This window comes from Triticum dicoccoides, chromosome 1B (genome assembly GCF_002162155.2).
Source record: "Triticum dicoccoides isolate Atlit2015 ecotype Zavitan chromosome 1B, WEW_v2.0, whole genome shotgun sequence".
Classification (NCBI taxonomy): domain Eukaryota; kingdom Viridiplantae; phylum Streptophyta; class Magnoliopsida; order Poales; family Poaceae; genus Triticum; species Triticum dicoccoides.
Genome location: NC_041381.1, coordinates 233,104,849 through 233,114,381, shown reverse-complemented (window position 1 = coordinate 233,114,381; position 9,533 = coordinate 233,104,849). Strand labels below are relative to the sequence as shown.

Sequence of the window (9,533 nt, the reverse complement as noted above, 5' to 3'; positions counted from 1 at the left end):
TATATAAACTAGTTGACCCGTTGCGCCAAATGGCGCAGAGACCCGCTAAAGACATGTTATCGATGAAAAGAGATTCATTTTGCAAGGACATGTTCGATATTGATAGTAGAAAGCCCATGTGTTAAATCATGTTATATTGAAAACATTCCATGTGTGTGATGAAAAGAAATTCATGGTTTAGTTGGTTTAGTTTGGGCAAGTACATATGGCCACAAATTTAATCTCCGTTATCCAGGAAAAACGGTGGCTTGTTGTTTATAGTGAGATGTATATATATACACATTTTAGTTTGGTAGCATAGTCCCATTTAAAAGAAAATCTATGTTTTACATTGTTTAGTTGTTGGCAAGCACATATGGTAACAAATGTAATCGCTTTTAGCAGAAAAAGTGGTTTGTTATCTATGATGAGATGTATACACACATTATAATTTGGTAGCGCAAAGTCCCATTCAAAATTATGGCCCGTTGAAGATATTTCCATTTTTCAGCAACTCTGTGCTTTAGAAACTACACTCATCAATAGTTTAGATCTTGGTCACATTGAAAACCATATGGCATTAGTTATGTTGTTTACAGAGACATAAGCGTTGCAGGCGGCAAGGACTTTTAATAGAATCATCATCAGCATAATAAAAGGAATGAATTGTTACCTTTTTATATGAAAATTTAAGAAAAGACTTCTCTTTCAAAATATATACATGAGCATGCATAATTTGTTATCTGAAAAGGTTAAGATGAAAAACAAGCATAGATATAGTTATACTAAAAAATAACCACCTTTGTAGGCAATCCTTATGGCATTTGTAATTCAAAAAGAGCATATAATTCAACAGCAGACTTAGTTTTCTAATAAAAAAGTGCTTAGAAACCATTTAAGTTGTCTAGTATTTGGTTTGTGTCTGCAGAGTTTTACTTTAGTGTAGGTTGGTCATTGTTTGTTGGATTTCAAATTAGCATTTCTTATAGGCAGAAGCACCTACTCCCTCTGTAACTAAATATAAGATGTTTTTGTAGTTCATCTTATATTTAGTTATAGTAACAGTAAATAATTCTTGTGTCATGACTTATAATTTTTTTTCAGATGGTAGAATAAAAGGCAATGCACATTATTGCAAGCAAGAAAATAGACCTGTTGTGCGAAATGGCTCAAGTTACTCATTTCAACAAGGAGTTATTTGCATATAAAGGCCTACATTGTCCTCCCATAATTTACATAGTACAATCTCACAATAGGAGTGTAAATACATACTATGGTTTCATAATATAAAAATCAGCAAGTGGGATAGTAGTAGATTACATTGACTCTATAGGGCAAGCAATTTTTGTTCATTACCACTATCCAGATGCCCAACTGGTCAGCGCTAGTGGTTCTTGTTCCACATGTAGGTCCCTTCTGCCATCTCCATGAGCATAGATCTTTTTCTTGTACTATGTTTTTGCAAGAAATACACAAACCATGCAAGAAACATAACATCAGCTTGAAGACCATATGTAACATAACACCAGCTTCTCTGAACTCCTCCATGCATCCAGTCTCCCATGTGTAAAGCAGTCACTTGGAAACATTCTGGACGATTAAGCATGGAGCTTTAGAAACATAACCTAAAGAAGTATGTCAGCCATACATAGGTGAATTTACCAAATGTAGAGAATAAACATAATCATGCACATCTGTAACTTGTATATACACCGAAGAAAAGAACAACTCAATTATTTGACCGAAATTATGCATTCTAATAAACCACAGGTATAATGCACCTTCAGATGTGATATAACATAATGAAGCATGTCAGCCATACATTGGTAAAGTTAACAAATGAATAAAAATATCTGAATCTTACACATCTCTAACATATATACACACTGAGAAAAGACACAGTTCAGCTATGGGGCAAAAATTATTTATTTCTGATAACACCATTGGTCTAATGCACTTTCAGTTATGTGATATAATAATAATTAGGAATTTAGGATGAGCATACACCTTTTCCATGAGTGTCAAAAATACTGAATAAGCAGCTTGTTTGCTTCGAGCAACCCTGTTTTCAGCTATGTAACTCTGAATTTCTAGCCATTAATTCAACCCTAGAGATGTAACATGGCCCCAATACAGAAATCACTAACATCCGTCATGATAGCTTCGTAAGTCTACACAATTGTTCAGCTGAAATTTCTACGGGGCATAATAGATGCACCTTTTTCATACAATGTACAGATACAATGAAACAGATTTACTCTTTGAATGTAGTAGCTCTAACCAGGACATCGTAACTCATGGCCTGAAAGAAAATAGAACCTGGATAAGATCAAAACAACTGATAAGAGACTCATCTCCTTGGTATTTTTTTGGCTGTCACCTGACTTACCTTGAAAAATGGAGCTCACCCACTTGATAGAAATTGTTTACCATATTATCTATTAGCTCTCTCAGCTAAGCGAAGCCTGAAATAAAATAATACTGAAAAATACAAAACATAGGCATACCCAATCTCATCATCAGAAAGGAAATTCATCTCAATATTATTCTTTATCTCAGAAAAAATATGACTAAAATGGCAACTGCAAAGCGGAGAAACAATTATTAGGAGCTATTAGCTTAAAACTTATATGTGAAGTATATTAATCAGTATAACACAAAATATTGATAAACGTACACTATATTAGAACCTTTAACTTGCATAGCCATGTAAAACATAATATTACTATAGCTAGCTTAGTTAAAGCACTGTGGGGTCACAAATGGCGAAGTGAAGATCATGTTTGGTAATTTCAGTATTCAAATACTAAAATGTTCAGATATGGTTCGAATTACGTGGACTATTTTTATTTTTATTTTTATTTTGCAGCTCAGATCGCAAATAAAAGAACTCAAGCTAGGTCACAACATGGCTCCATAGAGTAAATCATCACATACAGGAGAGTGATCTAACATGTTCAATATGGTTCAAACTTACGTGGGCTAATTTTGGTGTGCATAACTCAGATCGCAAAATAAAAGAAGTCAAGCTTGGTTGCAAAATGGCTCAAAATGAGTAAATAATCACATACAGTGACCAAGCTGAGGACGAAATATAACATAGGAAATACTCAATAAGCAAAAGGATAATCCCTGGAAATGCAATACATGTTGCAAACAAGCATTTAAGCAAGGCCTTTATAATAGAGCAACATCACATAGTGTAGCTTAAAATACGTACAATTAACTATGTTTCTCTTTCTCTTGCTGAAAATCACAATACTGCACATGTTCCTACCTACTTTGTGATCAGTGACCATGTGCATGCCTAAACCTGGGATTATGATTCTTTTGTTTCCTCTGCCTACACACCTAAATCAAACCAGTAAGTTTGCACGCCATTTATTCATAAAGCAAAACCACATCAGTCTAATCTTCCAAGAGCAAGAGCCTAGAATATTTTCAGAGATGAGCAATTAAGATCATGCAATCAAAAATAAATGATATGATAATAAATCTATACAGTTTGTTATTCATTCATTTCCCTTCCATAATGATTTATCCCCAGTTTAAGCTTGCACTGAAATTTGAATATAATGTGGGGCATGTATGTTTATGCACCCAGGCTAAAATCTGAAAAGAGAAAAAACACCAACATTAATAAATTCTTCTTTGGCAAAGTATTACATGGAGTAAGAGGTTCAACTATATGTGCATCAAACATCGTAAAGCACAAATATGCACTGAAAGAAACATCACATGCTTGAACCTATACATCATATCTACCATTAAATAGGAGAGAACCACACCAAAACACAATAAAGGCCAGCCACCTCCTTCTCCCACCTTGCATCAATATATAGTTATATATACAATGAAAGACTCCAATAATGAAAGAATTCCTGGTTAGGGTTGCATGAATGGTGCAGAAAGACAAAAAGGAAGCCTCTGCTCGATCACATTTAATATTTTTGATCATCCATAGGAAGTGCGAGAAGAACATGTAACAGGTGTCAACAAAAGAAATACAGAAACATACCCCAAGTACACGCTTACAATCTCAGTTGCCAGCCTTTGGCGGACTCTGCTGCTTTCGGGTCTGAAAATTAGTAACATTTTAAAGGCATATCAGATCAAAATCTGGCAATAAATATATTCTCAGTTTAGAAAACCTAGAGAAAGTGTAGATAAAATAAATGTTTACCAATCTGGAGAGCTGCATGCAAAAACAGAGGTCCAAGGAAGCTACCACCAACTCCAACTGAGACCACATTTGTCAATGATTTCCCAGTTGCTCCAACCTGCATTTCAGGAAGTAGCGGTGATTAAATCTTAACTATTTCTGCTACATTTGACAAGTTAAGAAATTTGTGTTTCAAAATTTACGCATGAGCCACAACTAAAAGTTTCTGAAAACTGCTTGCTTTTATCCTTAACGTCCCAAACTTCAGGGACCAGTCACTGTCTATGACTGCATCTCTTGGAGACCTTAGACACACATATAGCACTAATATGTTCTCCGTGCTATTTATCTGACAAACAAATCAATCAAGTTAACTGAGACATGTATTCCATCCGTTCCAAATGATATGTTATGAACTGTACAGCTTAAAATACAAAATCCATCAGGACTAATAATTGTTTTGCAGAATTATTCTTCGGGATGATCTGTCAAGCGTCATAAAGTAATTACATACAAACTTTATATAAGCACCCAAGGATACATGGAATGGAAGACATATATACAGAAAACAAGTAGATGTCAAATAGACACATGTGATGTGATAGAATAACTGAAGACTGGCTACAGAGCAGGACACTGACCGGGAAGCGCTGCTTCCGATATATCTTCCAGAATACGTGTTTTGTTTGGTTCGGACACGAGCGAATACGTGGCAGAGAGGATTTTGTATCCAGCCATGATCGGATGTTTCCACAGAAGTGAAGCGCTGTATTGAATAGCATCGTAACAGAAAACAGAAGGGCTGAACCAAACGACTTCTACTGTCTTACGAAAGTGTTGTAATCGGAAGCGGGACTTTTCCACCCAACCAAACACATACATATTGTCACCCTTAATCTGAATCATTTGAGGCAATAAAAAATACACATCTTACTCTTTTGCTTGCACTCCTCGACAGCCTGCTCCTTCTCCCTGTCATTGGCCGCCTCCCCTCTCCTGCAGCCACACCCCAGATCCAGAACATTACAATGATCAGCAGAGCAAGCACCATGATAGCACCCACATAAACGATAATACACGTGTACCTAGGAAATAGAGCACCTAACCTTAACAAGGAGAACAGAGATGCAACAGATCGTAGAACAGTGTTGGCGTATCTTTTTTCCTCTACTGTCTGTATGTGTCCACATTCACTTATCAGAAAAATGGAGAACACTAATTGAACCTAAGAAACATGAGCAAAAAATGGATCTGGTAGAATGTAACACCAACACCAACTCCTGATATGTCAAGAACAAGAATTGCAAATAAATCCATAGGAGTGGAAATATAAATAAGGTTCAGGTACTACCCATGTAAACCAGAATGGAAACTACCATATAAATTTTCTGTGCATCAATATTTACTTGTTAAAAAAAACAATGAACACTTTATGGGCATCCACGTATGCTCAGTAAAAAAAATAGAGGATGGAAATTGCTCCACTACTATATGTATGCATCCACATACACCCATTCAACAGAAAGAGAACACTAATTACTCCTCTAACCTCTACAGAACTTGAGAAACAAGAGCCAAAACTTTGATCTAGTGGAGCCTAAACCCAGCTCCTGATATGTACAGAAACAATTCTACTGAACAAAACACCTAAACCCAGCTCCTGATATGTACAGAAATAATTCTACTGAACAAATCACATAACAAAAATGAGAAAAGAAAAGCAAATGTAAACTTATCTATGCTCTAGGATTGGCATATGTTTTTGTCACAATGCCACAACACACTAATATGTAAGAACACTGGATGCAAAAAGGCATCTCATACCTAGATTTTCAAGAGACATCTTTTCGTTGCTGGCCACAAATTCTTCACCTAGACACTGGACTTACATATGTTAGATCCCAGTTCAGTGCACAAATGCCCCAGCAAAAACATTTTCATACACATTCAGTGTGGATCAGTACACCAATCAAAGAAAACCAATGAGAATAGAGGAAGTGGCAACCTGCGTGAACTGAAGCAGACCATATCGTTTGGGGAGGGGGCAGAGGCTGGCATCGCTGAGCCTGACACACAACAGAGTTGACATTCCTAACTTCCATTTTGCTGCTCGGGGAGAAGACGATGCTATCTAATTGAATCTGAAAAGTGACCAAATTGGATCATATTCAAAAGACCATCAAAAGTGACCAAACTGGAGCATATGCATTTTCACTCAGTAGCCAAGCAAGTAAAAAAATACAATTCTTGAGAATTACCTTGGAGGCTTGGACAAACATGATATCTGAAAATAATACGCCAGAATAAATTGACCATTCTGACAATGTCCATGGACCTGCAGGCACAACCAAATCAAAAGAAAGCACACATGACGAGCATGGGAGGGAGAGTGAATAGTAGGAGTGGAGAAGCGAGGGACTGGAAGGAGCTCAAGGAGAAGGTGCAGCCGGAAGGGAAGAGGGAGTTCGGTGGTCTCCTACTGCTCCTCGATGGTCCTCGTCTCCTCCCCTGCTACTCCTCGATGGTCCTCGTCTCCTCCTCTGCTGCTCCTCGATGGTGCGCCTCCTCCCACGACGAAGCAACAAGCGGCCCTCGCTTGACATGGACCGGATGGTAGGTCCTCCTGGCGGCATCTTGACGGCGTGCTCGCCGTTGGCTTCCTGCCGGCTTGCGGTGGCGGCGGCCCCTGGCCTCTTACGCGGCACCCCGGCAGCGATATGGCGCCACGAACGGCGGCTTCCTCCGGTGGTGTGGTTGTAGGACAGAGAGGAGGGAGGCAGAATGGTGGCGGCGGCTAACAAGGGTGGGATGGGGAAGGAGGAGTGCGGCCTGTGGGGCTTGGGGAGGCTAGGCCTCTGGGGTTTGTCGCGCGCACGCGGCGCGGCTGCCTCGCGCCCCCGCACCAGGAAAAGCAACACCCAGCCGTTTCGATCCAAGTGGCCATAGCGCCGGCCCACACGTCATCCCTCGCCACGATTCACCGACCGGTAAAAATGAGTCCGCAGAATTCCAGCGACGATCGAACGGCCAACACGCGAAAAAAGACCTGGTCAACGCCGATCGAACGGCCAGCGTAGGATGCCATCGGGAAAGCTCCCTGAGAGTGAGTTGCCCAGCCTCTGTTTTGTTTTAAATCAGATAGTATTCTCGCCAGAGAAATGGCGGAGTCCGGACCTTTGCGACCACAGTGGGTGGCATCGTCTTCCCGTTGAAGTGCCACATATGCTTCCCCCTATATTGAAGTGGTTGCACCCCCCGCATTATGCATATTGATAAAACCTCGACTATTGTCAGTCCTGATTGGGCCAGTGTCTTTATCCTGCTCATCAGGAACTGGACTTCTCTGGTATCTTCCTCTTGAGGGCTCTGAGGGCGCCAACTTCGGCATTTCTTCAGCGGAGCGTTATCAAACTCAGGGAGGCCCGTCCGGATTGGATCCGGAAAGGGAACGTCATCAACATAAAACCACTCCGAGGGCCAGTTTTCAGATGCCTTCTTTGGAGTACCGGACAAGTATCCGGTCTGGCGACGCGCCATATTTCGGATCCGCCCACTTGATATATGGATTCCTCCTGATTGCGAGGGACGAGGCAGAATAATTTATTCCATAACTCGAAGTGAGCCTCGTAGCCTAGAAATAATTCACAAAGGGCAACGTATCTTGCGATGTGCAGCACGGTGGCAGGGGTTAAGTTGTGCAACTGGAGGCCATAAAACTCCAGGAGCCCGTGAAGGAATGGGTGGATTGGAAACCCGACGCCTCTTAGCAAATATGGGATGAGGCATACCCGACGCCTCTCCGCTTGGTCCCCGCCATTGTAGGTGGCTAGTCCGGCTCGGACGGGGACCATGAACGCCAGTGGAAGAAACCCTTGGGTCTGCAACTCTACTAAACGGCTATGGGGAAAAGAACATTCTTCCCAATCACCTGTCTTAGAGCTAAGGGAACGAGAAGAGGAGCTGCGGCGACCGGCTATGTTGGAATGGTTTTTTCCGGATGTGCTCTGTTGGATGCTTGCTCAGGGGAAGAAGGTGAGATTTGGATCTGAGGATCCCCGTCTATTCGAATAGATGGCTTGCCTGCAGGGCCGGGGTCGCAAATATAAAAATGCTCCGGCTCCTCGTATTCGCTCGACACGTGGAGATGGCCATTATTGAAGCACAGAAGCCGAGGAGTAAAACATTGATAGTTTGGAGTATTCGGAGATGGAACCCGCCTTGAAATGCCGAAGACAATCTGCGCGCCGGACTCATCGTCATTGAAGCCCGGTTCAGGGGCTATTGAGGGAGTCCTGGATTAGGGGGTATCCGGATAGCCGGACTATATACTTTGGCTGGACTGATGGACCATGAAGATACAAGACCAAGACTTTGTCCCGTGTCTGGATAGGACTCTCTTTGCGTGGAAGACAAGCTTGACGGTCAGGATATTAGATCTCCTTCTTCGTAACCGACTTTGTATAACCCTAGCCCTCTCCGGTGTCTATAGAAACCGGAGGGTTTAGTCCGTAGAGAAACAATCATAATCATCATAGGCTAGCTTCTAGGTTTTAGCCTCTACGATCTCGTGGTAGATCTACTCTTGTAATACTCATATCATCAAGATCAATCAAGTAGGAAGTAGGGTTTTACCTCCATCGAGAGGGCCTGAACCTGGGTAAAACATCGTGTCCCCTGCCTCCTATTACCATTAGCCTTAGACGCACAGGTCGGGACCCCCTACCCGAGATCCGCCGGTTTTGACACCGACAACGGTGAAGGAGCTCACTGGGAGGTCGAAGAGCAGCTCCGTGGGCTCGGGGAGGCGCTCGGGGCGGCGAATCGACAACGACGATCTTCGGTGGCCGGCGAGGGAAACGGCGGCGGTGGCGGTGCAGCAGAGCTGCTGGCACCGCGTGACTCGGTGGAGAGGACGAAGACGGCGAGGCGGAGATGCCTGGGATGGAGAGGGAGCGAGGGAGTGGTTGTGTCCGCGGCGGTGCACGGCGGCGCTCTCTGACGCATTCGGGTCCGGGCGAGAGAGAGCAGAGGAGAGTGAGTGGGGGTACGGGGTTGGCGCGTGGCGTCTTCCAAAGACGTCCAGGCAAGCAGGCAGAGAGGAGGTGGCCGGGCGCGTGCGTGCGCGCTGCGGGCACACGCCCTCGTGCCTACTGGCATGAGGTTGAAGACAGGGGAGGAGTTGGCCTGGGCTGGCTACAGTGCTGGGCCGCAGAGGTGGGCTGCAGTTAAGCCAGGTAAGTCCTCTCTCTCTCTTTTATTTCTGTTTTTCTATTTATTTGCTCTGTTTCGATTTAGTTTATAAACTAAATCATTTTTATAAATCCTGAAAATATTTGTGGGCAGTAACTGAATTGTTTCAGAGGCCCTCAGTAATTCAAAATATTTGGAGCTA

The 9,533-nt window shown here is 42.3% G+C and overlaps 1 long non-coding RNA gene across 14 annotated transcripts; it reads right to left on the bottom strand.

The window, feature by feature from the left end:
* Nucleotides 1-1,173: 1,173 nt before the first annotated feature.
* On the bottom strand, nucleotides 1,174-6,987 carry LOC119329749. Of its 14 annotated transcripts, none has more exons than XR_005159752.1 (7): nucleotides 6,400-6,987; nucleotides 6,147-6,282; nucleotides 5,966-6,020; nucleotides 5,227-5,315; nucleotides 5,076-5,137; nucleotides 4,163-4,259; nucleotides 1,174-4,057 (listed from the first exon to the last, which is right to left on the bottom strand). It is a non-coding gene; the product is annotated as an uncharacterized LOC119329749 (long non-coding RNA). The 14 variants fall into 14 exon arrangements; XR_005159751.1 differs by having other exon boundaries at nucleotides 1,174-3,591; nucleotides 3,998-4,057; nucleotides 4,163-5,137; nucleotides 5,248-5,315; XR_005159759.1 differs by having other exon boundaries at nucleotides 1,174-2,444; nucleotides 3,998-4,057; nucleotides 4,163-5,137; nucleotides 5,248-5,315.
* Nucleotides 6,988-9,533: the final 2,546 nt, after the last annotated feature.